This window comes from Notamacropus eugenii, chromosome 1, assembly GCF_028372415.1.
Source record: "Notamacropus eugenii isolate mMacEug1 chromosome 1, mMacEug1.pri_v2, whole genome shotgun sequence".
Lineage (NCBI taxonomy): Eukaryota > Metazoa > Chordata > Mammalia > Diprotodontia > Macropodidae > Notamacropus > Notamacropus eugenii.
Genome location: NC_092872.1, coordinates 403955401 through 403983398, shown reverse-complemented (window position 1 = coordinate 403983398; position 27998 = coordinate 403955401). Strand labels below are relative to the sequence as shown.

Here is a 27998-nt window from a genome sequence, read left to right as displayed (position 1 = left end):
TAATCCTTTAGACTTTTGTCACTCTCAGAATAAAATAGACTCTTCGATCTGGGGACTTTTGAGACTACTTAGTTGATTCAGTTTAGCTGAATTCAGCATATAGATATTTCCTTCACTTTACGGTTGAGAAGAACAAGGCTTACCTTAATTTCTTATCCAGTAACTAACCTAAGATCGCATAATCAGTTGAAACTTAACCTACTTATATTAGCTTATGGGCTTTTCAAAGAGGATGTTGGAGTTCTGAGTGGTCTTGCCTGGGCCTTCCCCAGAGGATAGCTGCCTCCTCCTGAACCAAAAAAACAAAACGATTCGTTTTGGGATGATTATCCGAGTCACACACTGGTACTGGGAATCCATTCACAGTTTATTGTCTGCATGGTGGATACACTCTTCTTTCTCATTTCAAAAGAGTTGGGGCTGAGAGGAAAAATGATGAGGCAAAGAAGTAATTAGCTACTTGAAGTCCTTTCTGCTTACATCAGTGTAGGATGGTCTAGAATTGATTTTAGTTGCTGCTTTCTCCTTGCTCAAGGATCCCCCTGTTCTGTATTCATCTCTAGGTAGGTCAGTCACATTCCCCCACCATCTGCTAGGCCAGGGACCCTTAATGGAGTAGAGGATGCAAAGACAAGAATGTAAGGGTCCTTGCCCTCAACTAGCTTAAGTTCTCTTGGAGGCTTACATTTATTGGGGATGTATAGAATTGTGTAGGAAATTAATACTGGTTAATATGTTCTGGAAGGGGAAACATTAAAAGGGGGTTCAGGAAAGGCTTCATGTAGAAGGTGGCACTCTAGGAATTTTAAGAAACAGAAAAAGGACATCTTCCCAGATGTGGGGGTCAGCCTGTGCAAAGACACAAAGACAAACTCTGGAATGTTCCAGGTATGAGGAAGAGCAAGACCAATTTGGTTTGACCATAGTGCATATGAAGGGGAGTAATGTATAATAAATATGACTGGCAAGGTGGATTGGAACCAGGTTGTTAAGGGCCTTTAATGCTAAACGGAAGAGTCTGTGCTTGATTCTAGAGGCAACCGGGAGCCATGAGAATGTATTGAGCAGAGGAGTCACGTGATCAGACCTTCTTCCTTCTAAGTATCTTGCTCATTTTTTAAACTCTAGCATCACATGACTCCTGTAGCTGGTGGATGGCAGTGACTGCTGCCTAGTTTTTAAAAAATACTCTTCGTGTGGTTACTTCCTCTAAGTGGAAGATTGGCCCTGTGTATGTCTGACATATAGAGGTGACTTGTGTCGTGCCATTCTTGCTTAAATCAGTCCTGCCTTGATCTGAGTTTGCATAATTTGTTTCCAGGCAATCCTAAAATCTTAGAGCTAGAAGGGACTTCATAGATTATCTGGTCCAGCTTTCCCACTCTGCATAGGAATCTCTTCTGCATCATTCTCAACAGATGCCTTCCAGTATCTATTTGCACACTTCCACTGACAGTTCACTATCTTAGAATGAAACTCAGTACGTTGCTGGATAGGTGAATTCCTTAGAAAGTTTGTCTTTTAAATTGAGCTGAATCCAGCTTTCCTGTAGCAAACAAAAAATCCAGCCTTCCATAGAGATAAGAGGTATTTTTAGCTAGCCCCCTATGGTGTTCAGTATGATTATAAATAGATATTTGAAAAAAAATCCACTTCTGTGTTTTTTTGGCATGGACATTAAATTCATGCCAAGGTGTGACAGATTTATTCCAGTCTTTCTTCTTACTTCCTGAAAATTGTCATAGATTTTGAACCAAAAAGGAATGCAATCCAAATCCATTATAATACAGATAAGGAAACTGAGACCCAGAGAGGTTGTGACTTGAATAGGGTCACATAGGTTACATAAGTGTACAGCTGACTTGAACCCAAGTCCTCTAGTTCCAAATTCAGTGTTTTTTTCATTTTTAATTTTATCCCTCCCCCCCCAGTGTACTTACTGTGTTGCCTACATGAGCAGCTCAGTATTATGCCTTTTTTTAGTTTGGGGGCAATTCGTAACTCCTACATGGAGCTCTTAAAGATAACTTCTAGTGGCTTTTCAATGGCTGCTGCCACTTCCTTAAACATCCTGTAGATCAGAGCCAAACTAACATTTTGAAGTGATCCTTAAGGAGAAATTCTGCCCCATTGAAGTGTGGTGATGGCAGTGCCAGGAGTCAAAGTGTGGCTGACCTCTCTTAGTGAAAACGAGTTTAAAAAAATAAGTTTTAAAGGCTCTTGTCTTTCCAGGGTTATCTGATAAGAGTTTTTTTTCTTCGTCTAATGAAGAGGAAGCCTTTTTCCTTTACCCTTCTCTTCTGCCTAATATTCTTAAAGCATGTTTTTCAACTTCCTTTTATGTGTGACTACTAGAGGCTTCTCACTTTCATGTGCTATTTCCCCACCCCCCTACCCCCTCCGGAAAAAGGATCTGTACAAAGGCAGTAACCTTATTTCCTTTAAACAAAATATATTTTTTCAAACAGAAGACCACATCACTTAAATAGGCTCCTAATAATTCAAAAATTAAGGTTATTTGAAATTTCTGGGAGATTGTACTTGGTTAAGACTTTAGAATTTCAGTAGCATCTGAAGAACTGACTTCCACTTGGAGGACTGGATCTTTGCTCCAGGTCCATGTCTGTACCAGGGAAATAGCTAAAACCCAAGCCAAGTTAATTTGAAGAGAGTTAAATATCTGCCTTTCCCCTCCTGCCCTCCCCCACCTCCAGAGTTGCCTGAATCTCCAGATGCCCCAGTAACCTTTGGGCTGAGAATAAAACTTGGAAACTCCTTCACTTCATAGCCCCCATGGTCCTGGAATGGGTGGGAGATAGAAGGATTCTCTCTGTGCTGCCCGTGTAAATGTTCATACTGCATGATAAGGCATGTCCTGTGCTGGGGGCTGCATGCTGTTGTGTGAGGCTGTTTCTTTGATATCACTGTCTCATCTGCTTTTATAGTAAAATGGGATCATAGAGCCAGAGTTGGAAGGGCCATGTAGTACATGCCCTCCCATTTTACAGATAAGGAAATTGGGGCACAGAGACGCTAAGGAACTTGCCCAAGTCACAGAGCTGGGATTCAAACTAAGGACATTTGACAAGACCCAGTACTCTTTCCACTGCCCTGGGATTTCCCCAGTAATCCCAGAAACAACAGAACTGTTAGTATCAGCTGATCACCCTCAGTGCATGATGTATTCCCTCAGGAGAGCTAAAGGCATGTGGGTCCAAGGGACCCTGCTGGTCAAGGTTAAGGTGCTGAGTTCCATCAGTAGAATTAGGAAATGCCAGGGGTACTTCTGGTTGTCCCGTGGAAATGTGAGGCATAGAGAAGGAAAGAAGGAAGAAAGAAAAGGGGAGGTGAGAAGGAAAAAAGGAATGGGAAAGAGGAAAAAGAATCCTGTAGCGGAAGGAGAAAAATCTGCATTTGTCAAGGAATGGTCATGGAAGGGCTACCAGCAGTTAACTTGGAGGTCCCTGCCTTCCTCTGGACTCCCATGTTCTGTGCCTGAAAAACTTCTACTAATCCTAAAGCACTTCTCATACTCATACTCATTCAAAAACCACACCCCACCTCCAACCTTCAGCTCTACCCTGGGCCCCACTGGCAGGACCTTGCACCAGGGAGGAGGTGTAGGGTAGCCACAGTAGCAGAGGAAGTGGTGATATCTGCTGAGGTAGCTAAGGAAGTAGGCAAGGGAAGCTGGGTGGTGGGGCCCCTGGTTGCTATGAAGCCAAAGAGGTACACTATTCTACACTTCTCCCAGATCTCATGAATATACTGATGCTGCTGACCTAGTGCTGTAGAGGAGCTGCATGATCACTAGACTAAATAGCCTAGGGGACAGGAGAAATAAGGAGAGGTGTTGTGGGCTAGGGGATGTTTTCAAAGATTGAGGCCTTCTTGTCAAGTAAATTTTTTTTAAATTTTAAAATTAACAAATAAAATGAGCATCGTATGCTTATACGTTGTCTTATGTAGAGTTCACATTTATTATATAATTTATAATAAATTCAACATGTCACTTCCAATGCTATCTTGCTTGCCTGTGATTCTTTCTGACTTGCCTTCTTTTCTTTTTTGTGCATTTTGTGCATAAAATACCTGTTTTCTTTTCCTTTCTTTTTGGATACGCTATCTCCCTTCCTCTTCCTGTCTTCCTCCAAAGTAAAAAACAAACCCCAAAACAAAACCCTTGTAACAAATATTGTTGTTGTTCAGTTGTTTCAGTCATGTCTGACTCTTGGTGACGCAATTTGGGGTTTACTTGGCCAAGATACTGGAGTGATTTGCCATTTCCTTCTCGATCTCATTTTATAGATGAGGAAACTGAGGCAAACAGGGGTAAGTGACTTGCCCAGGGTCTCACAGCTAGTAAGTGTCTAAGGCCAGATTTAAACTTAGAAAGACGAATAAGTCTTCCTGACTCTAGACCTGGTGCCGTATCCACTGCACCACCACCTTGCCTTTGTAACAAATATGCAAAACAAATTCTCACATTGACCATGTCCAGAAATGTGTGTCTTCTGTGTCTTCTCACCTCTCTATCATCATCAGTCTTCTGGAATCCAGGTTGGTCATTGTACTGATCAGAGTTCTTAAATTTTTTGAAGTTGTTTTTCTTTATACAATATTGTTATTATTGTATAAATTTATCTATCTCCCAGTTCTGCATAGATCACTCCGCATCAGTTCATAGAAGTCTCTGAAATGCTATCACTTTTATCATTTCTTAGAGCACAGTGATATTGCATCATATTCCTAATTGCCATAACTGGACCAGCCATTCCCCAATGGATGGGCATTCTGCTGGTCTCCAGTTCTTTGCTATGATAAGAACTTTCATAGATATTTTTGTACCTATAGGTCCTGTTCTTCTTTCTTTGCTCTCTTTAGGGGTTTCTCTTTTTCAGAAGTCCTTCATATAATTTAGAGCTGGAAATGACTTTAGAAATCATCTAGGCTAACTTCTTTGTTGTAAAGACATAGAAACTGAAACCCCTATAATGAAAAGAACTTGTTCGAGGTTATATAACTGAGTTAGGACCTGAACCCAGGGCATGGTGCTATGGGGAATACCAAGACAAAAATAATTCCTGTCTTCAGGGAGCTCACATTCTTTTGGAATAGTCAGCATCTTAATAGCTAGTTCTATATGAGATAAATACAGACTAGATAGATGGAAGGTAATCTCAGAGGAGAAGGCACTAACAAAGAGGGACTGTGGAGAGAGGATCAGGAGGGAGACTTTGTAAATTGGGAAAGCCATAGATCAATATTACAGTTGTTGGGAAGAAAATGCTTTTATAAGCCTTAAAAGGATAAGGACTGTACCCATGATTTCATTGCTTTACAGAGCTCCCCTAGGAGCTCTACCAATGCAGGCTGGCACCTTCTCTGTAACTTATCTCTATCTTAGTTGCCTTGAGCAGGGGCCCTCAAACATTTTATGCTCAGGACCTCTTTTACACTATTTAAAGAAATTATTTATTTTTAATTTGTGAAGTAAAACAAACATTTCTATAACAGTAGAAAAAAGATAATTGCACATGAAACTGCAAATCTGTTATGTATGACTTGCAATTCCTTTTAAATATATAATAAAGTTATCATGTAAATTTCTTTTTTTCCCTTTTTTTCTTCCCTTTACTCTTTCCCCCTCCCCATGGCTACTATTAGATATCTTTATGCTCTTAAAAATTATTGAATTCCTTCCCCACTTTTCCACATAAGAATTTCTGCTTATGTAGACAGTGCCTATTAATATTGACAATGTTAGAAATTAAAATGACAGTACATTTATGAAAACAATTTTGACCTCATGGTCTCCTTGAGTCTCAGGTGTGGTACCCAAGAGGTTTCCAGACTATGTTTTGAGAACCTAGAGTACTGAAGGAATAAGTGATTTTGATCAGGGTCATACTGCCAGTATGTGTCACAACCTAAATATAGTTCTTCTAGGATGTCTCTCTCTTCATAGTTGTCAATCTTTCTGGTATCAGGACTCCTTTACACTCTTAAAAATCATTGAAGACCCTTCCAAAAAGCTTTTGTTTATGTGATTTACATCAATCAATATTTGCTGTATTAGAAATTAAAACTGACATATTAAAAAAACATTTCTTTTAAAAATACTAAAAAACTAACTACTTAAAATAAATAATATTTTTCATAAAAATTTAGCGAGAAGAGTGGCAGTTTTAGATATTTTTGCAAATTTCTTTAAGGTATGACTTGGTAGAAGAAAGCTTGGTTCTCGTATCTGCTTCTGTCTGTTGCAATCTGCTGTTGTGGTTGAAGCATATGAAAAAAATCAAGCCTCACATAAAGATGTAGTTAGAAAAGGGAGGAGCATTTTAATTACATTTTCCAATAATTGTGGCTATTCTTCTTTGATATACCAAAGCTGGGGAAGTGACAGTTACTTAAAGGTAACTTGGACTATGGAATCTGAAACCATGTCAATGAACTTTCTATACTATTCTATTAAAAACTATCGGTCTGTCTTGTACTTTGAATGGATCATTTTAGCCATGTGTAATTTTGTAATATATATTAGTCATTTGGAAAATATTGGTTCATTGGTTATTAACATCTATAAAACTGATGGAAAGATAGCTTTCATCGATTTTCATTTCTGCTTTGCCCACTACTGCTTTGGCCCCATTTCTTTTTTTTTTTTTTTAGGGTGATTGCCCCATTTATTTGAAGTAAATTTCTTGTTTCTGTGAATCAGAGAATTTTCTAACCTGTCAGTTTCATCTTTTTCAGCACCTTTGCATGTCTGTGGGTTGAGAAGTAGTGTGCTAATATTTCTTTTTAAGTCAATGATCCATCCTTAAATATAAGGAAAACATAAGTAAATTTTACTTTACAATAAAATATCATTAAACTTTAATATAAGTTTTAGATAAAATTTAAACATTTAGGAATGTATTTGGAAAGTGTTTTTGCAAAATACAACAACAAAATTCACTTCTTGTGTTTTCACATAACACAAGGAAAATGTTGGGATTTCAGAATAACAATCTACTGGTTGATAATGTTATAGAGATTATAATGAGCATAACTGGAGATAGCTAGTACATTGAGTTAATCTCTAAAAGCAGATGCAGTTATACTCTAAACCTACTGCCTTATGAAATTCTCCAATACACAAGAATACACAAGTACACATTCCATTAGACGTTAGAATGATATTGTCATCACAGGTCATGTAGCCTCTGGAAAACTACATTGTACATTTGTGTGAGAGAGAATGAGAGTGAAAAGGATGAATAACATCCTAGTATTGTTATGAAAGATCTCAAAGATCATCGTAGACAGTGACTGTAGCCATGAAATTATAAGACATTTGCTCGTTGGAAGGAAAGCTGTGGCAAATCTGGACAGCAATACTAAAAAACAGAGACATCACGTTGCTGATGAAAGTCCATATAGTCAAAGCTATGGTTTTCCAGTAGTAAGATATGATGGTGAGGGCTGGACTGAGTGCTGCACAATTGACCTCTTGGAAAGTAAGGAAAATCAGTCAATACTTAAAGACATTAATTCAGACTCCACTGGAAGGTCAAATACTGAAGCTGAAGTTTAAATACTTTAGTCACATAATGAGAAGACACGATTCATTGGAAAAGAGCATCTTGTTGGGGAATACTGAAGGCAAAAGGAGATGGCAGAAGATGAGGTGGATAGCTTGTGTCATGAAAGCGATGAACATGAACATAGACTTCAGGAGAAAGTGGTGGGCAGAAGGGCCTGGTGTGTGATGGTCCGTGGGGTCACAAAGTATCAAACACAACTGAATGACTGAAGAAAAACAACAAAAAGTTTCTTTTTTTTGCTTTGTCTTTTTATGTACTCTTTTCTTTTTCTATTTCTCCATTATCTCCTCTCTCCCTTTTCTATATAAGACAAAAAACAAAAAAAAATTCATTTCTGGTTCCCAGCTTAAAGAGAGTAGTCTATACAAGAATGCTAAATTGATCATAGGACAAAGATTCAGATCCAAAAGGAACTCAGAGGTTATACAGTGACCTTATTTTACAGATGAGGAAACTGAGGCCCAGAGAAATCAAGTGATTCACCCACAGTTACACAGGGAATTAGTGTCAGAGGCAGAATTTGATCTCAGGATCTCTACTTCCAAATACAGTGATCTTTCCAGTGCACCTGCTACCTCTGAGGTAGGGAGTCAATCATTTGGTCAGTAAGCATTTATATGCTTTACTGTGGTACCAGGCTGGGGAATATAAAGAAAGGCACATTCTAAAGGGGGAGATGCCATAAAAATAGGTACATATGAGATAGAATAGGTGGAAGGTAATCTGAAAGGGGAAGCAGGAAGGATCAAGAAAGGCCTCCTGCAGAAGTTGGTATTTGAGCTGAGTTGGAGGAAGCCAGAGAAGCTAAGAGGAAGAGAGGAGGAGGGAAGAGCATTCCAGGCCTGGGGGAGAGCAGCTTGGAAGGCATGGAGGCCAGAGATGGAATGTTGTGTTAGAGAAGCATCAAGGAGGCCAGTGTTATTGGTTGGTACAGATGGGGGTAGGTGGGATGAGAAAAGTATAAGAAGTCTGGAAGGGTAGGAAGGGGCCAGCTTGTGACAGACTTTAAGTTATAGGGAGTAACTGGTTCTTCCTCAGCCAGGAGAGGTCTGATGGGTCACTTAATATCTGTCTGGTCCGCAAAAGGTTAAGCTTAGTCAGCATCACACAAAACCTCCCTTCTACATATTGCTCCCCATTCCACTGTCCCAGAAGGGGAGTTTAGTTAAAACAGCAACAACAAAAACCATGCTAAAATCTCTCCCATGATACCCTCCTGGAGATGTCGGCTAACTGGCTGTTTGAAGATAGCTATGATACCCTGTGTACCCTATGTGCCATCACTGCCTGCAGTCAGTGTTTCCTTCCACCCCTAGTACAGGTGGCACTTTCCATTTGACACTGATATTTTCCAGGGTGGAGATGCATAGTTTTAGATAGACCAACCACTCCCATTTTCTATCACAGTTTACAGAATGCTTTCCTCACATCAATCTCGTGAGGTAGATAGTGCAAGAGCTGTCCACCCCACTTTAGCAATGAGGAAATTGCTAAGGACGGGACTCAGAGAGGTTAAATGATCTGCCTGAGGCCATGAAATGAGTAAAAAAGCAGAGCAAAGATTTCTGATTCCAAGCATCTTTCATTTGGTCTGGTTTTAGTACTATTTGAGGATTGTTTGATAATCTAAATTCTTGATTTGTCAAGAATATATGCAACTCTAATTTGTTGTTACTGAGTTGTTTCAGTCATGTCCAATTCTTCATGATCCCATACGGGTTTTCTTGGTAAAGATACTGTAGTAGTTTGTCATTTCCTTCTCCTGCTCATTTTACAGATGAAGACTGAGGCAAACAGGGTTAAATGACCTGCCCAGGGTCACACAGCTAGTAAGTGTCTTCCTGTCTCAAAGCCTGGTACTCATACGTTTTGTACCTCTTAGATGCCTCATATATGTCTGATATATAAGTGAATTCTGTTAGCTCTTTCCCTTATTCTTGAAAGACCTTTCTCTTTTCTTATCCAATATTCCAGTTCTCAGTGTTTATCTCCCTGTGTCCCGGTTGCAGAAACCAAAGTTACAACTCTCACTCAGCACCCAAACCTTAGTCCTTTTGACTTTCTCTCAGTGACCTTTGTGTTGGGTGCTGGTGTTTTAGATAGTCTGGGTTCTTTTTTTTTTTTTAATAGATAAATATTCTTGATACCTTGATTTTTTTTCCTTATATAATTTCAGCTTCCCTTATAACAAAGAAAATTAGTTAATTAAAAATAGCCAGTGCAATGAATGACAACTTTGACGGTATGTACTCTAGTCTGCCTTCCCAGCTGATAGCAGAGAAATATGTTTGTCAGTTACTTCATCAATTTCTTGATATTTTCATTTACGTTGCGTATATATGATACATATGATGGTATATATGCACCTACTTGCATATATGGTTTATCTTATTTTATTTTGTACCATTTCGTTCAAATCTTCCCATGTTTCTCTGAATTTCTCATGTTTGTCATTTTTTTTAACTGCACAATAATTTCTCATTATATTCCTGATATGTTTGTTCAGCCATTCCACAACTGGTGGACACCCACCCACACTGTTTTTAGCTCTTTGCTACCACAAAACGTGTTGCCATGAATGTTCTACTATGTATCAGATCTTTCTTGATGTTTTTTTTTTTTTTACCCTCTTGGGGTCTGCACCTTGTAGTAAGATTACTGGTTTAAAGGGTACAAAGAGTTTAGCCACATTTCTTTCATAGTTCCTAATTATTTTCCATAACAGCTGGGCTAATTTGTAATTTCTCCAGAGCTAACATTCTCTTTTGCTTTCTCACTTGTGCTTTGGCCTGATCTTTCTCCCACACTTTTAGAGAGACAGTTCTTTAGAGTGTAGCTTGACAAGTCTCAGGAAGATGTAAGCTCAGAGCCAACTTTAAGACATTCACTAGCTGTGGGACCCTGGGCAAGTCATTTAACCTCAGTCTGCCTCAGTTTGCATATCTGTAAAATGATGATGATAATAATAATAATGATAATTATATCTATTTCCAGGGTTGTTGTGAAGATTAAAAGAAATGCTTGTAAAGCATTTTGTAAATCTTAAAGTACGATATAGATGCCAGTTATTGTTGTGATGATAAAGATGATGATGATATTTCCAGGAGGCAACTAATAATGATAACCAGTAGTAACAGTTAATGTTTATATGACACTATAAAGTTTGTAAAATATTTTACATAGAATATTTAGTTCTCACAACACACCTGTAATATAGCTAATAGAGATATTATTTTCATCCCCATTTTACAGAAGGAAAAATTGAGACATAGGAAGATTAAGAAATAAAGTGACTTGCTTATATTTATAGCAAAGTAGGCTTCCTGATTCCAAACCCAATATTCTATCCCTTATACGGTACTGCCTCTTAGAATGCACAAATATTTTAACAAAGAACTTGAAACTTCAGTGCATTGTGCCAGTGGTGTTTCTGTCATGACTGCTATGCTGTAGTGATTTGGAGTCACAAGACCTGGGTCTGAATCCTGGCTTCCACATTTTCTGTGTGACTGTGGATAGGTCACCTAACCTCTCTGGGCCTCAGTGTCATCCGTAAAATGGGCATAATAATACAATCCCTACACCATCAGAGGTGTTTTGATGAAAGTGCTTTGAAAATTGCACCCTAGTGTAGACAAAAGGGTCATTATTATCTTCATGTGAGATTGCAACACCCAAACATGTAACTCAAGATGGTATTCCCCGACCCGTCATACATGGCTGTTCAGATTGTTACACATGGCCCCCAAGGCAATTGAACACAACCTGCTGGTCCTAGACATACCGGGGCCTCTTTTTGCAGTTTCTGGGACCCCAAACCATCTAGCAAATAGTTTTTGCCCAATTTTTTGGAAGACACTGTGGGGAATATAGAAGAAACCCCAGCCCAGCCCTTTTTCTGAAGGAACTTATAGCCTAATTAAGAAGATAAGACATAAGTTATATAAGGAATTCGATAATAGTGTAAGCCAGTTACATATGATGTGTGACAAGGCCATATAAAATTCATTACCAAATGCAATATGCCCATTTCACAATCCTAGCCACACTTAGTGCTTGCAGAATATCCTCCCTCAAAAGCAGGGGTTCTTAACTTTTTTGTGTCAGGTACCCCATGGTGAAGTATATGGACCCCTCCTCAAATACTTTTTTAAAGAATTCATAATGAAAGGAAATATCCAAATTCAATTAGAAGTTAGTGAATGTAAAGATATAATTTTTTTGGTGGACCCCTTGAAATCATGACTGCAGGTTAAGAAGCTGTGCTCCTAAGCTTCCTTGGCTCTAACTTCACACAGCAATAAACTTTGAGTATGTTAACCCTGGACCAGGGGCTTCAGAGATAACCTGGGCCAGCCTCCTCATTGGGATGATAAGTAAACTAGGCCCTAGGGAGGTGAAGTGATCTTGTCCTCAGGCCACATGAGGAAATGGGTTCAGAGAGATTAAGAGACTTGCCTGTGGTCTCATAGATAGTATTTGTCAGTCAGCATATATAACCCTCTAACTCCCAAGTTCAGTTTTCTGCCATGTCTTCATGCCTCCTCAGCCTCAGAGTTCATAAGATCCTAGCCATAATGCTACTTGGACCATCCCACCATCACAAAACTCAGAGCAGTGGGGAGAAGACACGTGTACCCTACCTTTGTTGGTAAGGTGGTGGGCAATGGATGTGGAATGATTCATACATACTAGCTGTATGTTGGCTCTGCTTACATATTTTTCTTTTTATCAGAGAATATTCCCCGAGTGGAGGCGTATATCTGGAATTGACTACGTATAATAACAAAAACATCAATAAATTCAGGTTTTTAAGTACTTTGTAAACTTTGGGCTTTTAAAAATTTTTATGTATAGCAGTAGAAGATGTATAGAATCATGTAATCCAGCATGTTTACTCTCTCTCTTTATCTCCATCTTTCTCTCTTTCCTCTCTTTCTTTCTCTCCCTCTCTCTCTTTGAGTTTTATTGATGCCCTTTGTTTTTTACATCACAGTCATTTCTGGAAATAACACTCCCTTCCATGGGCACAAAGAAATTCTGTTGGCAAAGCTGTGAATTAGTCTGGCAATTCTGGAAAACAATTGGGAACTCTGCCCCCAGAGTCATTACCCTGTATATATACTCTTCAACCCATCAATGCTCCTTCTAGACGTATAATCTCCAAGATGTCAAAGATAGAAGAAAGTCCCCATGTGCACCAAAATATTTCTAGCAGCACTTTTTATTATAGTAAAGAACTAGAAATGTTATGTTGTGTTTTTTTTCATGGTTTCTCCTATTCATTTTAATTTTTCTATGCAACAGGACTAATGTGAAAATGTGTTTAATAAGAATGTATGTGTAGAACCCATATAAGATTGCATGCCACCTTGGAGAAGGAGGGGGAGAAAATATAAGACAGGGAAGTGACTGTAGAAAACTGAAAACAAATAAATTAATAAAAAAAGAACTGGAAAGAAAGGGAGTGTCCATCATCAGTTGGGAAATACTAAACAAATTATGTACATGAGTGCAGTGGAATATCTTTCTACTATAAGAAATTACTTTAAAAAAACTACCTTCTCCAGATTGAATCCTCCTTTGTAACCAAAAAAAAAAAATTAGGAAAAAGTACCTGATATTGTTACCACAATCAGAGAAATAGCACATTCTGCCCTGAGAGTTCCCTGCACCTCTGACTGCTGCTTGGCTGGAGATGCACTTCACTCGCTGTTCTTCTGGGTTTTTTTATTCCTCATAGTTTGATGTCCTTTTGATGATTGTTTCACTTTTGTGTATATAATTTTTTTTTAATTCTGTGTTTTATAAAATGGTAAGCAAAGGAAAAGATATGGATGCCATAACCACTGCAGGACAAAATAAGGTGAAACATTTCTTGGTAGCATTGTCACCATTTGGATCCTGCTTATCAGTGTCAAGTGAGAATCTGTTTTCCCTGGATCTCCTTAGAAGGGCCTGCAAGTGTATAGATTCACGTTTATGTGTTTAAAGCCAAAAACTTTTAATTAATTCCCTTGAGACCAATCCCAGTTTTTTGCTCTTATTTGCTATGTCCTTCTCCAGGGGCCCCAGATTTGGACTGACTCCACATGATCAACTTTGCCTAAGGCGGCTGAGGGCCTTTGCCAGAGTTTTCCTTGTGGAGGGTAGGGAGTATTGAATAGGTATCTTCAGATGTTGCTCTGCCATTCACTGCATTTTACTCCATAATCTTTCCTGTATTCATGTCGCTTGTTCTGAAACTCAGCTGTTTCATTTGTCATTCAGTCGAAACTTGGCATGGTGGATGGTGAACTGGGAGCATTTTATTTTCCTCCTTGGCAGACAGATTAACTCTGTAAGTCCTGGTGAGGTTCAAAAGCTTTGCCCTTTGGAGAGGAAGAGAGTGACATCCTAATGCATCTATGGAAGGACTCAAGTTTAAGAAGGCCAGATGTCTGTCTCATACGTTGGACCAGGAGAGAGAGACATTTTGTGATGTCCCCCTTTTTTTTTTAATTTTTTTTTTATTTTTGAAAGATTGGGTCTTCCCATCTCATCCAGGCTGGAAGGGCCTACTCATAGGCTCCGTCCCTCTCCTGATCTTCAAAGGAATTTTGACCTCTATTTTTGATCAGGGCCAGTTTGTTCCTTCCTTAGGCATCTTGGTTCTCCTTCATTCTCTTCCTGCCCCCTTCCTTGGGGTTTACTATATTAATGCTGAACTCGGTGCAGACACCCAACTGGAAGCTCAGAACTCCCGAGTTCAAGAAATTTGCCAGTCTCAGCCTTCCCTGTGGTGGGACTACATATATGTAGCCTCATACTTGGCTATGGTGTCCTCTTCTCATACACTAAAAAGAACATTTACTACAGAGTCAGAGAGGTATGGGTTCAAATGTCACCTCTAATTACCTGTATAAATTTGGGTGAATCATTTAAGTTCTCTGGGCCTCTTTCTTCCTCTGTAAAAGGAGGGGGTTAAACTGGCTGTTCTCTTAGGGCTCTTCCAACTCTGAAGCGCTGATCCTTCCCCATCCCCCCTCACTATTCATCATGTAAGGACTCATTTCTCGCAGTCAGCAAAGAGTAACTCTATTGATCCAGGGATGTGCAGACCATTAAAAAACTCCCTGGGTCAGCATTTGGGGTCAAGAGAAACATGTAGCACTGAGTACATAGGAGGCATTCAATTACATATTTATTAGTCAGTATATATCAATACAGGAAATTTTATCTCTATGCAAAGTGGCCAAAGATACCCTTTTGTAGTAAGAGGAAGTGTGGCAGTTCCTACTGACCATGTGGGGAGAACATCTTTGACTCTTCAGGGCAGGAAGATCGTAGTATCCCAGAGCTAGAGATTCAAGGCACCTCAGACACCATGTAACCCACCCCTGCCCCATTTCACAGATGAGGAAGCTTAGACTAGGAGAGGCCTCAGTGCTTGTTCTTCCGGTTCAGTTCCTGAGACTCTGAGTTGTGATTTTCTTTTGTACCACGGAGTAGGAGGGGACTCAGGGGACAAGAGAATGGAAGTTCCTCGAGGATAGGGATATTTTCTAGTATTTTGTGACCCCTGCGCCTAGCATGAAGCCTGGCATATAGTAGGTACCTAATAAATGCTTATTTATTTATTATATATTTTATTTTTCCTTCAATTGCATGTTAAATCAAATCTTTAACATTTGGTTTTTTAAAGTTTTGAGTTCCAAATTCTATCTCCCCCCCGCCCCGTTCCCTCCCTGAAATGATAAACAGTCAGATATAGATTATACATGTGCAGTCATACAAAACATTTCCATATTAGTCGTTTTGTACAAGGAGATTCAAATAAAAGAAAAAAGAATGAAAGAAAGAAAATGAAAATTAGCATGCTTCAGTGTGCATTCAAACAATATCAATTCTTTCTTAGGAGGCAGATAATAGGCTTCATCATTAGGCCTTTGGGATTGTCTTGGATCTTTGTGTTACTACAATAGCCTAGTCATTCACAGTTCTTCACTGAACAATATTATTGTAACTGTGTATAATGTTCTTTTGGTTTGGTTCACTTTATAACAGTTCATATAAGCCTTGCCAAGTTTTTCCGAAATCTACTTGCTTGTCATTTCATATAGCATAATAATATTTCATGACAAAGATCTACCACACAGCTCATTTAGCCATACCCCAATTGATGGCCATCTCTTTGGTAAATGTTTGTTTATTAATTGTCATAGTGTTAGGCTGTAATACTGGAAGGGACTCTAGGGATCATCAAGTTCAGCTGCCTTGTTTTAAAATTGAGGAAACTGAGGCACACGCAGATTGACTTATGCAGTGTGACATAGGTAGTTGATCCAGAGATTTGAAAACAGGTCCTTGGACTCTAAACCCAGTGCCTTCCCTAGTGTACCAAATTGCCTTTCTAGAAATGTGGATTGATAGATGGGGTTGGGGGAAGGAGGGCAAGTCAACAATAAATATCATTATTAATATATAATTATTATAATTTTAAATAATTATAAGAGCATATATAATTATATAAATTCAAAATTTATATATAAATAATACAAAACCATTATATTTTTATCATAATAAAAACATAATTATAATATTTGTCACTACTGTTGTTAACCTGCCCTCCTATAATGATATAATAATAAACATAAATTTTACACAGTGTCTACTGTGTGTCAAGTACGTTACAATTATTATTTCATTTGATCCTAACAACCCTGCCAGGTCGTTGCTATTATTATCCCCATTTTACTGATGAGAGAGCTGAGGCATACAGGATTAAGTGACTTGCTCAAGGTCATACAGCTAGTAAGTGTCTGAGGCTATATTTGAACTTGGATCTTCCTGACTCAAGGACTAGTGCTCCATCTACCACCTACCTGCCCCTTACGAAGCACCTGTTCTCTGCAGTAAAACACAAAGTTCAGGTAAGAGTCCTTTTCATCAAGAAGTTTATAGACTAGTTACTAGGAGGTAAGAAAGACTCTTAGAAACACGCAGACACTTCACAGTATCACAAATGAATTCTGGAATTACAAAACCAAGTGCCACATGAAGGGTATAAGTAGGAATGAAGCCTTAAGAGGGGGAAAGTCCTAGAGTAGCCAATGAGTCCAGAGGAAGAACTGACACACCAGTGAGGTCCTGGGTTTCCTTGATCGCTCATGTGGAGCTGGATCTCATCCATGGAGCTGTTTCTCCCAATGATGTGGGCCATAATCCTCTTGCCTTCCCATCTTCTGCAGCTCTTACCCATGTCTCCCCTTAATTTGCCTCAGAGGGTCTACCCACCCAGGGTATTAGGGGCCTTCTTTTCTGTCTCCTGACATCTTCTGAGCCCTCATGGAGCACGTGGGCTGTCTACTGGTTTTCTCTTACTCTTGCTACATGACTAGCCCATCTTCTTTTTCTGATCATCCATGTCCTCTAATTACATCCTTGACTGGTTTTTTGTAATTCTTTCACTCATTAAATGCTGTAGCCTGCTCCTACCCACCAGGAGCTTCTCTATCACCCTCAGAGAAATTAAGAAACACCCATTTGTCAATGTGGTCCTTGGAACTGAACAGGAACCACCACCTTCACTGGTTTCTCCTTGAGCAGTCTAGGGGAACAGATGAAAGCTCTTCAATTCCATTGGAAAAGTCAAGTGTGTGTAGTTGTCCTAAAGTACTTTGGCCTGGATGATCCAACTTGGACCTCCTCTTCTTGCAGTCCCTGTGGCACTTCCTTTTTGCAGTCGGCGAAGCAGGTTTTTGTTTGTGATCTTAACCCTGCTGTGGGGCCAAGTACTGTTGTTTTTTTTTTTTTTTTTATGTTCTTTTTGTTACTGTTTGTTGCTATTTTTTAAGAGGCATCAGACTCTAGGCACTTCCCAGAAACTCTTTGCCAAATCAGTAACAGTTGCATTGTAAAAAGATTCTAATGGCTTGGGGCTGGGAGTAGTGAACAAACCATCATACTGTATCACTGTGTCTTTTAGGGAAACAGACTAATAAATCTTACTTGGCTCAAGTGACCTAAACTCTGTTTGACACATGCCTGGCACTTTTGTCAAGAAAAAAGGGAAAAAACCCAGAACCAAAAAAAACCCCCCAAGCTTTATCTTTGATTGTCCCCTTCTTTGGCACTGGACCACGTCAGCTCATCTAACCAATCAGTTGTGAGCTTTCCTTCACGTGGTACTGCCCACTGTAGGAAGTTGCTAGGAGACCACTGGCAAGTAGCTGCTTGCTTTATCTCTCCCCCCTTACCTTTTTTAGGGGCTTCGCCTCCTCCCAATTAAACAGAAAAGAAGATGGCTTTGTATCTGAGCCTCAGGCTTTGTTTGGATTATTTTTTTACCTCTTGAAGGAGAAATTTCCTGCCTTCGATGGTAGTTTAAACACTTATTGAAAGATGTTAGGGATCTCCCTGGAAGCCTCAAAAAATAAGACTGGGCCAGAAAAGAAAAGTTGTTGCGTGTTCCTTAGCACTTAGAGTTGTAGAGCTCAGAAGGACCTCAGAGGTCACCTAGTTCAACCCGCTCATTTCACAGTATAGGAAATTAAGGCCACAGAAGTTCAATTGACTTGCCTAAGGTCACACAGCCAGTAGGTGGGCAGAGACTGGATTTGAAGCCAGGTCCTCAGACTCTAAACCCAGGGTTGTTTTCTACTGTACCATCCTGCCCTCAGTTATTCTGAAAACTCATTCTCAAACCTGTAGACATCAATTTTATAAATTTGTCTGGCAAAGGCATCCTTTGTTTTACTTTGAAGGAAGCTTTTATGGCCTGTTAGAGTTGGATGGAGCTGCAAAGAGTATCTATTCCAATCTCATTTAGCACTTGGTTGGTACTGTTCGCTTTTGCCAGCAAAGTGATGGTGATTACCTTTTGCCCTTACGTTCCAAGACTTGTGGTCTGGCTTCTTAGTGAAGATACTAAGCGTATCTTAGTTAAGACTTAGTGACAGTATTGCTTTGAAAAAGTGCATGCTTTCAAAGATCGGAGGACTTAACCATTTGAATGTCTACCTTGGCCTGCTTCTACCCCAACATTCATTTTTAAAAGGTTTTGAGTTCCAGATTTTCCTCCTTCCCCAGGATGGCAAGCAATCTGATATAGTTATTATACTATTATTATTATTATGTATATGTGGAATCATGTAAAATATATTTCCATATTAGTCATGTTGTGAACAAAAGGAAAAAAACACACCAACCACCCCGCCCCAAAAAGTGAAAATAGCCTTCCTCGATATGCATTCAAACTCTATCAGCTCTTTCTCTGTGTAGCATTTTCCATCATGAGTCTTTTGGAATTGTCTTGGATTGTTGTACTGCGGAGGAGAGCTGAGTCAGTCATAGCTGATCAGTGCATAATTGCTGTTACTGCGTACAACGTTCTCCTGGTTCTCTCACTTCACCCAGCATCAGTTCATGAAAGTCCAGGTTTTTCTGAAGTCTGCTTGCTCATCATTTCTTAGAGCACCATAGTATTCCATTACATTCATATACCACAACTTGTTCAGCCATTCCCCATTTGATGAGCATCCCCTCAATTTCTAATTCTGTGCTACCACAATTTGTAACTTTCCAACCCAAAAGATCCTTCCCTGGCTCCCATTTCTTGTATGTGTTATCTTTTCTCATAGAATGTCAGCTTCGGGAAGGTGACTATTTCTTCTTTTGTATTTATATCCTCACAACTTAGCAAAACCTTAACATGTAGTAAGCACTTAGTAAATGCATCTTCTCTTATGTAATTAATTGTCACTTGGCTTTGAGACAGCGGAACACTTCTGGATCTCCTCCTTCGACTTGTTTTTCCTTTGCTGTTTTCTTCTTGGGGTCCTCACCCTTTTTTTTTTTTTGATTCCTTAAGACAAATGTTTTCTCAAGTTTTTATGTTCAACCTGTCTTCTTTTTTCTTTTTGCACTTGGCGATCTCATTCAGTTCTGTAACTGCTGTGTCTAAGAACTGGAAAAGCTCTAGCTCCAGCCCTGATTTCTCTCTCTTAAATTCTATATCTACATATTTTTTATGTTACAAAGTGCTATTTATTTTGAAGATATAGCAAGGATAAAGTACATATATTCCCCTCCCATACACACACCCACACCCACCCACACACCCCCACACATACACACACACACACACACACACACACACACACACACACACACACATATACACATAATTCCCCAAGAGCATGCCTCCCCCTATAACCACTGGGTGGGGTGGAAAGGGAGTAGGCCCAAAACACAGCTCCTTGTTGCTTAGTAGTAGATCCACCAAGTTCATGTGCAGATAATAGCATGACTGCCAGATGAGTCCTCCTGGGCTAGGGTCCAGAAGGTCACTCTGAAGGTCATTCCTTGCTATTCAGGGCATTGCTGTTGAGTTTGCTGGTGATACCTCACCTGGATTCTGACTCTTGTATTCCTGTAGCTTGCTTTCTGAGGTAAATCATTCCACTCCCTGTACATATAAGAGAAAAGGACAAACGAAAAAGCTGTCTGCACCATCTGTCTGCCAACTGCCACATGGAAGCACCCATTTCTCAGCAGTTATATGGCTTCAAAGGAGGAAGACCCTAGGACTCCTTCTATTCCCTCATGATCTCTCACTGGTCACTGAACTCCCCCAGACTCGAATGAAGGAAAGAGCCACCCCTGCTTTCCTAACTGTCTAGCAGACATCTCTCTCTGGATGTCTCACCAGTCAATGCCTTTGACACTAGTAGGCTACCACCTACTAGTTGTGTGACCTTGAACAGGTCACTTAATCTTTAGAACTTAGTTCCCTGATTTTGAAAAATGAATGGGTTGGACTAATTGACTTCTAAGCTCCCTTCCAGCTTAAATCTTCATTCCTGCAATTCTGTATTCTAAAGCAAACTGAGAGGCAGTGGAACAGTAGAAGGAGGAGTGGGACAAAATAAGTTGCAATTCTGGCTTTGCCCCTCCATACTATTTGTGTGACCCTGGGTAAGCCTCTAGGTTTTAGTTCCTTCATCTGTTACGGAAAAAAAGGTGGATTGGAGAATTGGACTATGTGACCACTAAGGTTCCTTTAGCTTCTGTTCATGCTCCTGTGCTCTTCATTTAAAACCCTGTCCCTCCTTATGATTTTATTCTTTTCCTGGTGGTACTGCTGTCAATTTGATATTGTCTTTGATTCTCCCCTCTTCCATGTCTATCCTCCTATCCAGTGAGCTACTTGTTTCTGAATTTGCAGTATTTTTGTGTCCATCTCTGCTCCCATTGCTACCACTTTAATGTACACCTTCCTTCCTAGCCATCTAGCTAGATTTCACAGTGACTTCTTAACAGGTCTTCCTGACTCCATTTTCTTCCTCTCCACATTCCCCTTTCCCTATTCCTTGACATCATCCTTATTTGGCTCATGGAAGACCCAGAAAAGTACTCTAGAATATTATCCCAAGGGTCACTCTCTATACCTTATTCATCCCAGAAATTAAACAGATTCCTTGGCAGAATATGTTATGCCACACACAGGGCAGGTAAGGGAACCTAGCTGAAGCATCTAAGTATCCTGAGGGAGAAACAGAAGGCATCATATGACAGGCAAGTCAAACTATCACCATGACCACCATCTCTTTCAGACCCTGATTGGGACAAAATAGGACACTGGGTCCAAGAGCTTGGAAATAGCAGTATTTCCCAAACTACCAGACCTGCTTTCAGCTACCATAGCTATTTTTGAGGGGAGAGATCATTTGGACTTGGGACTCCCCTTCCTCATTACCACCAATAACAACTGCTCACCAACCTCCACCAAAAGGCAGACAGGCACAGGAACCCTGGGAGTGGCAGAACTGCACCCCCTCCTCCTAGATCACCAGCCTTGCTGTGAGGCCAGCCTTCCTAATTGTCTTCTGAGGAAGTGACTTCTGTAGAGAAAAGGGCCAACCATCCCCACCAACTGTCTGCCAACCATCAAGGCAGGCAAGCCAGTCTAGCTGAAGCAGCATGGGAGAAATAAGAGGCCTCATGTGCCAGACCAGTCAAAACATCACTACCACTTTGACCAGCACCTCTTCTCAAACCCTGATGGAGACAGCCTAGGAACCTGAACCCAAGAACTTTGAATATATTATTACCTCAAGCCCAGTGTCTTCAGCCATTATCCTAAGAAGCAACCCCCTTGGAGATGTATAGCCTAGCAACTGTTCTTACAGGTGCTCCAGCTATTAAAGACCCAGAAAGGGAAGTTTCTGCCACCAAAGTGGCACAGTAAATAAATAGTTCAGTGTCAGAAGCTGATATGATTTTATCTGTAGAAAGGACATTAAAGGAGAAAAATTTACATTTGCTTTGCCTTCAGACCCTAAGGACAATATATGGTGGCTTCTACATCCACCTGTGAATTTCTTAAGTTCAGGGACTGCTTCGCTTTTTCTGTTTGTATCCCTAGCACTTAACGGTTTGCTTTGTACATTGTAAACACTTAATAAATATTGTTCATTCATTCATCCTCCATACTGCCTCCAAACTTACCTTCCTTCTGTTGTTCGTATCACTCTCCTATTCCAAAACCTTCTGTGGCTCACTTTTCCCTCCCAAGTAAAGTCTGACCTTCCACAATATGGCACACCCTCTATATACTTCTAGCCTTATCTCCTACATTCCCATTCACATATTCTACACACTATCCCAAACGCACTAATTGTCATTCAAATTCCCTCCTTTGTACCTTTGCTCTCTTTGCTCTTTCTCCCTACTCCTCATCTGAGTATTGAGTTTCCAGCCAGCCTTTAAAAACCAATTAAATTACAACCTTCTGTAGCAAGCTTTCTTTGGTTCTCCTCTGCCTCAGCCCCCCACCTTGGCAATGATTGCCCTCTTCCTCAGGGTTTCACAGAAGTTTGGTTGCCCCTGTCTTATGTACATGTATTATTTTGTATTTATTTGGGTATGTGTCACATTCTCCTGTGGGCAAGATAGAGAAGTGAGGATGCAAAGAGGTGAGTACGAAGACCGAAGGCTCCCTTAGGCCAGATTCTATATCTCATCATAAAATCACAAAATAACAAAATCTCAGGGCTGGAAGCACCATCAGAAGCTGCCTTGTCATTTTTCTCAACATTTAACTGAACAAGATCTCTTTTTCTTTTTTTTTTTTCCAATTTTTAAACATGTTTATTTAAAGTTTTGAGTTCCAAATTCTGTCCTTCCCTCCCTTTCCCCCTTCCTGAGATGGTAAGCAGTCAGGTTTTACATGTGCAATTATGTAAAACATTTCCCTTATTAGTCATTTTATACAAGAAGACTTGAATAAAAAAATGAAAAATAGCATGCTTCAGTCAGTATTCAGCCAGGATCAGTTCTTTCTCTGGAGGCAGACAGCATGCTTCATCGTTAGTCCTTTGGGATTGTCTTGGATCGTTATATTGCTGAGAATAGCCAAGTTATTCACAGTTCTTCATCGTACAGTGTTGCTGTTATTGTATACAGTGTTCTCCTGGTTAGGATCCTTTCACTATGCATCAGTTCGTGTAAGTCTTTTCAAGTTTTCAGGATCTCCTTCTAGCATCCCAAAGAGTTGCCAACCTCAATGAAGGGGGACTTGCTACCTTCCAAAGAAGACAGCCCTATTGGGATGTTTTCCCTTAAATCAGGCTGAAATCTGCCTTTTTTTTATTGCTCTTAGTTCTCTCTGGGGCCAAGAAACATTGGTCTTGGCTCTTTTCCACATGACAACCCCTTAGACACCTGAAGACAACTCCGCTGTTCCTGCAAAACTTCTGTCCTCCAGGCAAAATGTTACCAGGTCTGCAGAACCAGAAAAACCCCAGCATGTATAATTATAGCCACTGTATGTAAATGAAAATAACGTTAAATAGGTTTTGTTTTGTTTTGTTATTTAAGCCTTAGGTCAAAAATACTGGACAGCACTGATAGTCGCCTATGAAACGTATCTGCCCATTCCCCAGTGGAAACAGAGCTGTCACTCCCAGCTGTCAGTTATTCATTTTTGTTCTTTTCTTGAGGACTGCATATTATGGAGATTCAGGTGCAGTTAGTGTCCTGGGGTTTTGTATGATGTGTTAAAACAAATTATTTTTAAAAATCATTTCTTTGAATTGATTTGTTGTTATTTTTATTTTTTTATCCCGTTGCAACCTGGCCTAGCGATAGCACACAGATGGCACTTGGTAGATATCTGTTGATTCATTAAGGGTATGGATTCTAAGCTCCTCAAGAGCAGGGATAGTCTCTCTGAGGTCTTTATCTCTTCCAGAAAACCTCTAGCAACACTGTACACAATAAGTATTCCATAAGTGCTGTTGACTGACATCTCCAATCACGGGTCAAAAATTGGAAAAGGCCTTACAGACCATCTGGTTCAGCTCCTGCCACATTTTATAAATGAGCAAACTGAGGCCTAGAGAGGCCTGAAGTCCCACAGATTACTAGTGACAGAGCTGGAATATCAGAACTTCTGAGAGGGTCAAGTATTTTTTTTTTAAATGCCTACTATGTGCCTGTGGTAAACACTGAGGGTACAAAGAAAGGCAAACAAAAACAAAAAAACAGCCTTTGCTCTCAGGGAGCTCACAGTATGATAGGGAAAACAGCGTTCAGAGAACTTGGTACAAGCAAAGTGTATTCAGGATAAACTGGGGATAATCTCAGAGGGGAGGCAGTAAGGTTAAGGGTGACTAGGAAAGGCTTCTTGCAGAAGGTACAACCTTAGCTGAGACTTGAAGGAAGCTGTGAAGCTACCCAGGTGTAGCAGTAACTCTGGGGTCTCTGGAGGCTCTGGGGTCTGTGACTCTGAAGATCTCTAACTGCATGGGTCTGAGGCACTGATTTCTTCCCCAGGACCCCTGTGGAGGTAGGACAGGAGAGAGGAGGAAGCTGTTTGCCTGTTGTAAAGAATCAGGGATGAGGGAGTTTTTATTCAGGCACCTGCACAGACTAACTTGAGGGAAGCACACCAAAGCTCTAACTTATAGACTTTACAGAAGAAATGAATTTCTACTAGGACAGAGAAAAGATTCCAGGATTGGGGGAAATTGTTCCCCCCACCCCACTTGTAGATCATACCTAGATCAGCATGTCTAAAACTGCACAGAGGGGGATTTTGTTTTTGAATTTTTTCCTATAGAGGTTTTCTCCCAGAGGAAAACACAGTAGTGTTGCTGTGTGAGGGGCACATCCTGTTAACAGGGTGTAGGCTCAGGCCATTAGTCATTGGCTGGGCCTTGAAGGAAGGCAAGGGCTTCCCCTCATTCACTGTGCCCTGGCTGTAGCTGTCTGGTGGGAGCAGATGACGTCAGAGGCAACAATGGACCACTATTCCGCCCATGCGTGGCTTCTGCCCCACACCCTCGGTCAGCTCCTTCCCCTCCCCTCAGCTGGAAAGCCCTCTCCAACTCACCCTTGGACTCAGCTGGCTATCTCACATCCTCCTCTTCCTCCTCCCCAGTTGAAGTATTATTGTCAGCAAAACAGATGTGATTTCCTCAGGTGGGTAACTCCCCTCACCAACCTAGGTATCATTTAGAGCATAAGCCTCATGGAAGGCCACACAGTGAATAAATGGCAGAAGCCACTTTTGGAACGTAGGTCTTCCTGACTACAAGCCCACTACTCTACCTGCTACCCTACCATGGCCTCCTGAAGTGTGATTAATGATAGTAATTGCTGACATATGCTTTAAGGTTTGCAAAACACTCGAGGCACATCATCTTTTATTTCCTTGCCTTTCCATAGGCTGTCTTTACTTCTGCCTCTTAGACCTCGATGAAAGATAAGGATTCTCAGCTGAGGTGCTTCCTCTTATGAGAATCCTTTCCTAATCTCCTTAGTCATTACTTCCCTTTCTCTCCTTCAAGTATCTTATGTATTTATTTCTCTGTCCATGTTGAATTTCTCAATAGAATGTAAGTTCTTTTAGGGTAGGGACCTGATGGGATGGGTTCTTTGGGGGGAGGGGGAACTCTCAAGAGTGCCTTCACGTTATTGAGTCATGTTAGTCACCTCTGATTCTGTGTATTGGAGTTTTCTTGGCAAAGATACTGGAGCAGTCTGCCATTTCCTTCTTCAGCTCGTTTTCCAGATGAGAAAACTGAGGCAAATAGGGTTAAGTGACTTGCCCAGGGCCACACAGCTAATAAGTGTCTGAGACTGGATTTGAACTCAAGTCTTGAGCCTGGCCCAGGACTTTCTTCTCTGTGCCACCTTGCTGCCCTAGCTTTGCATTAGGTTCTTTTTAATAAGTATGACAGGTAAGCTCATTTTATAAATGCAGTAACAGAGACTCAGAGAGATTAAGTGAATTTCCTGGAGTAATATGACTAGTGTCAGAGGTTAGAGTTGAGCTCAGGTCTCTTCTGACTCCAAGTTCAGCACTAGTGACTAGATCATGCTACCTCTTCAGAGTCTTAGCTGGGGAAGTCAGCTACCATCCTCCCTTTCTACCTTCCTGTGATTTTAGGGACGGAGCCTTGGAACAAATTTTTCCTGTCTCCCATCTGGATGCCCTTCCCTTCTAATTCAGGAGGAACCCTGCTCCATCCTCATTTTCCTCTCTCTTTGCTTCTTAATAAATGCTTGTTGGTTGATTATTTGTGTCCCCTTTATCTCTAAGAGTTCAGGAAGCCATCCTAATTCAAGCCAGCACTTCCTTTTTACCACAGTGCTGCTGAGGGCTGAGGGGGTGGTTAAAGGCGGTGAGACAAGATTTTGTAGTTTAGTAATATAAGATTTAGCAGATAACCCCATTGCTCTTGCCCTTCATGACTCATCTTGAGTGGACCATCCCTACTTCCTCACCACCCACACTCCTTCACTCCCTTGGAACCTCATTTTGTTTCCATACTCCACCCAGATTGCTCTAAATTCACCAGTGATCTCTCCCTGGCCAAATCCTGATCTCCTCAGAATCCCAGAGCTTTGCAATTAGTCTTCTGAGCCAATCCTATTACTTCATGCAGGAGCAATCTGAGACACCAAAAGGTTAAGTCACCTCTTTGAGGTTACCTGGTGGCAGAGCTAGTGTTCCAACTGTGCCATGTCTCTCAACTCCAAGTCCAGTATTCTCCATTGCACTACAGTGCCTCGTCTCTGAAGGCTTTTTCTCTTGCCTTCTGTGACATTTCACTATTTTGGTGAGGTGGATTGAGTGATGGGCTTAGGGTCAGGAAGGACCAAGTTCAAATCTGACCTTAGACACTTACTAGCTGTGAGACACTGGGCACAGTACTGGGAAATCTGGGTACCTTGGCAATGCAGCCCTGGAACCAGGAAAGATAAGGGCAAAACTGGTCTATCAGAGCCCAGGTTGGTTCCACAGGGCAGAGTTCCAAGGTTTTAATGAGGAAGACATGGAAATGATGTCCTGAGTGGAGATAGCAGTACATGAAGAATAGATCTCATATGTGAAGGGTTTAGGCAAAAGGAACATGGTAGAGAAGGCTGGGAAGGTAGAGTGAGGCTAGGATGCAAAGCTAAAGATTTTGGAGCGTGGAGAGTGGGGTGATGGTGGAGAGGGCAGGGGGACAGTTGGAGTAGAGTCAGGTCATAGAACTAATATCAGAGTCTGTGATTCAGTGGGAAAAAGGAAACATGAATTGTGTTCCTTTCTAAATATAGTCACCTCTTTGAAGTCCTCATTTAGAAGCGATTTGCAAAGCCCTTGGTTCCTAGGCTCAGCCGCACACACAAGCATGAAGCCTCTTTTCTTTGTCTCCCCCAAGGGGTTTCCTGGTCCCTCAACCAGTGTGGAATGTAGGTCCAAACCCTACAGCAGGATACACAGTCAGATTCAATTCAACAAGTATTTAGTTAAATATGGAAATGTTTTACATGATTATACATGTATAACATATCTGCTTGCTCATCAGCTCAGGGATGGGGGAGGGAAGAGAAGGATAGAAATTGGAATTTAAAACTTTTAAAAACAAATATTAAAAAATTGTTTTAAAATGTAATTGGAGAAGACGTGTATATACGCACACATTTATAGACATAGATACATATGTGTGTATTTTATATATATATATAATATATATATTACACACACACACACACACACACACACACACACACACACACACACACACACACACCAAAGCAAATATTTAGTTAGCATTTTATATATTGTCAGCACTGTGGAGGAGATGAGAAAGCTCTGACTTTAGGTCACCTTGAGTTGCCCGTCCCTGGAGATCTTAGGATCATGGATCTATAGCTGGAAGGGACTTCCAAGACCTTCTCTTCCAACCCCCACCAGATGAGCAACCTCATACCAAGGGAAATAAAATGACTTGCCTGAGGTCACTCAAATGATAAATGTTAGAGGCAGGATTTGAAACATGGTTCTCTGTTGAGGATGATCCGGGTGGAGGAGGGGTAGGGGTGATCCTGCTCAGGTATAGGTTTATGACATGTGGAGTCAGAGCAGGA

The 27998-nt window shown here is 40.6% G+C and overlaps 1 protein-coding gene across 1 annotated transcript in view; it reads left to right on the top strand.

Annotated features, from left to right (window-relative positions):
• The window catches only part of STK10 (serine/threonine kinase 10), a 126529-nt gene that overhangs the window by 1205 nt on the left and 97326 nt on the right, over window positions 1–27998 (top strand). The window lies entirely within an intron of this gene.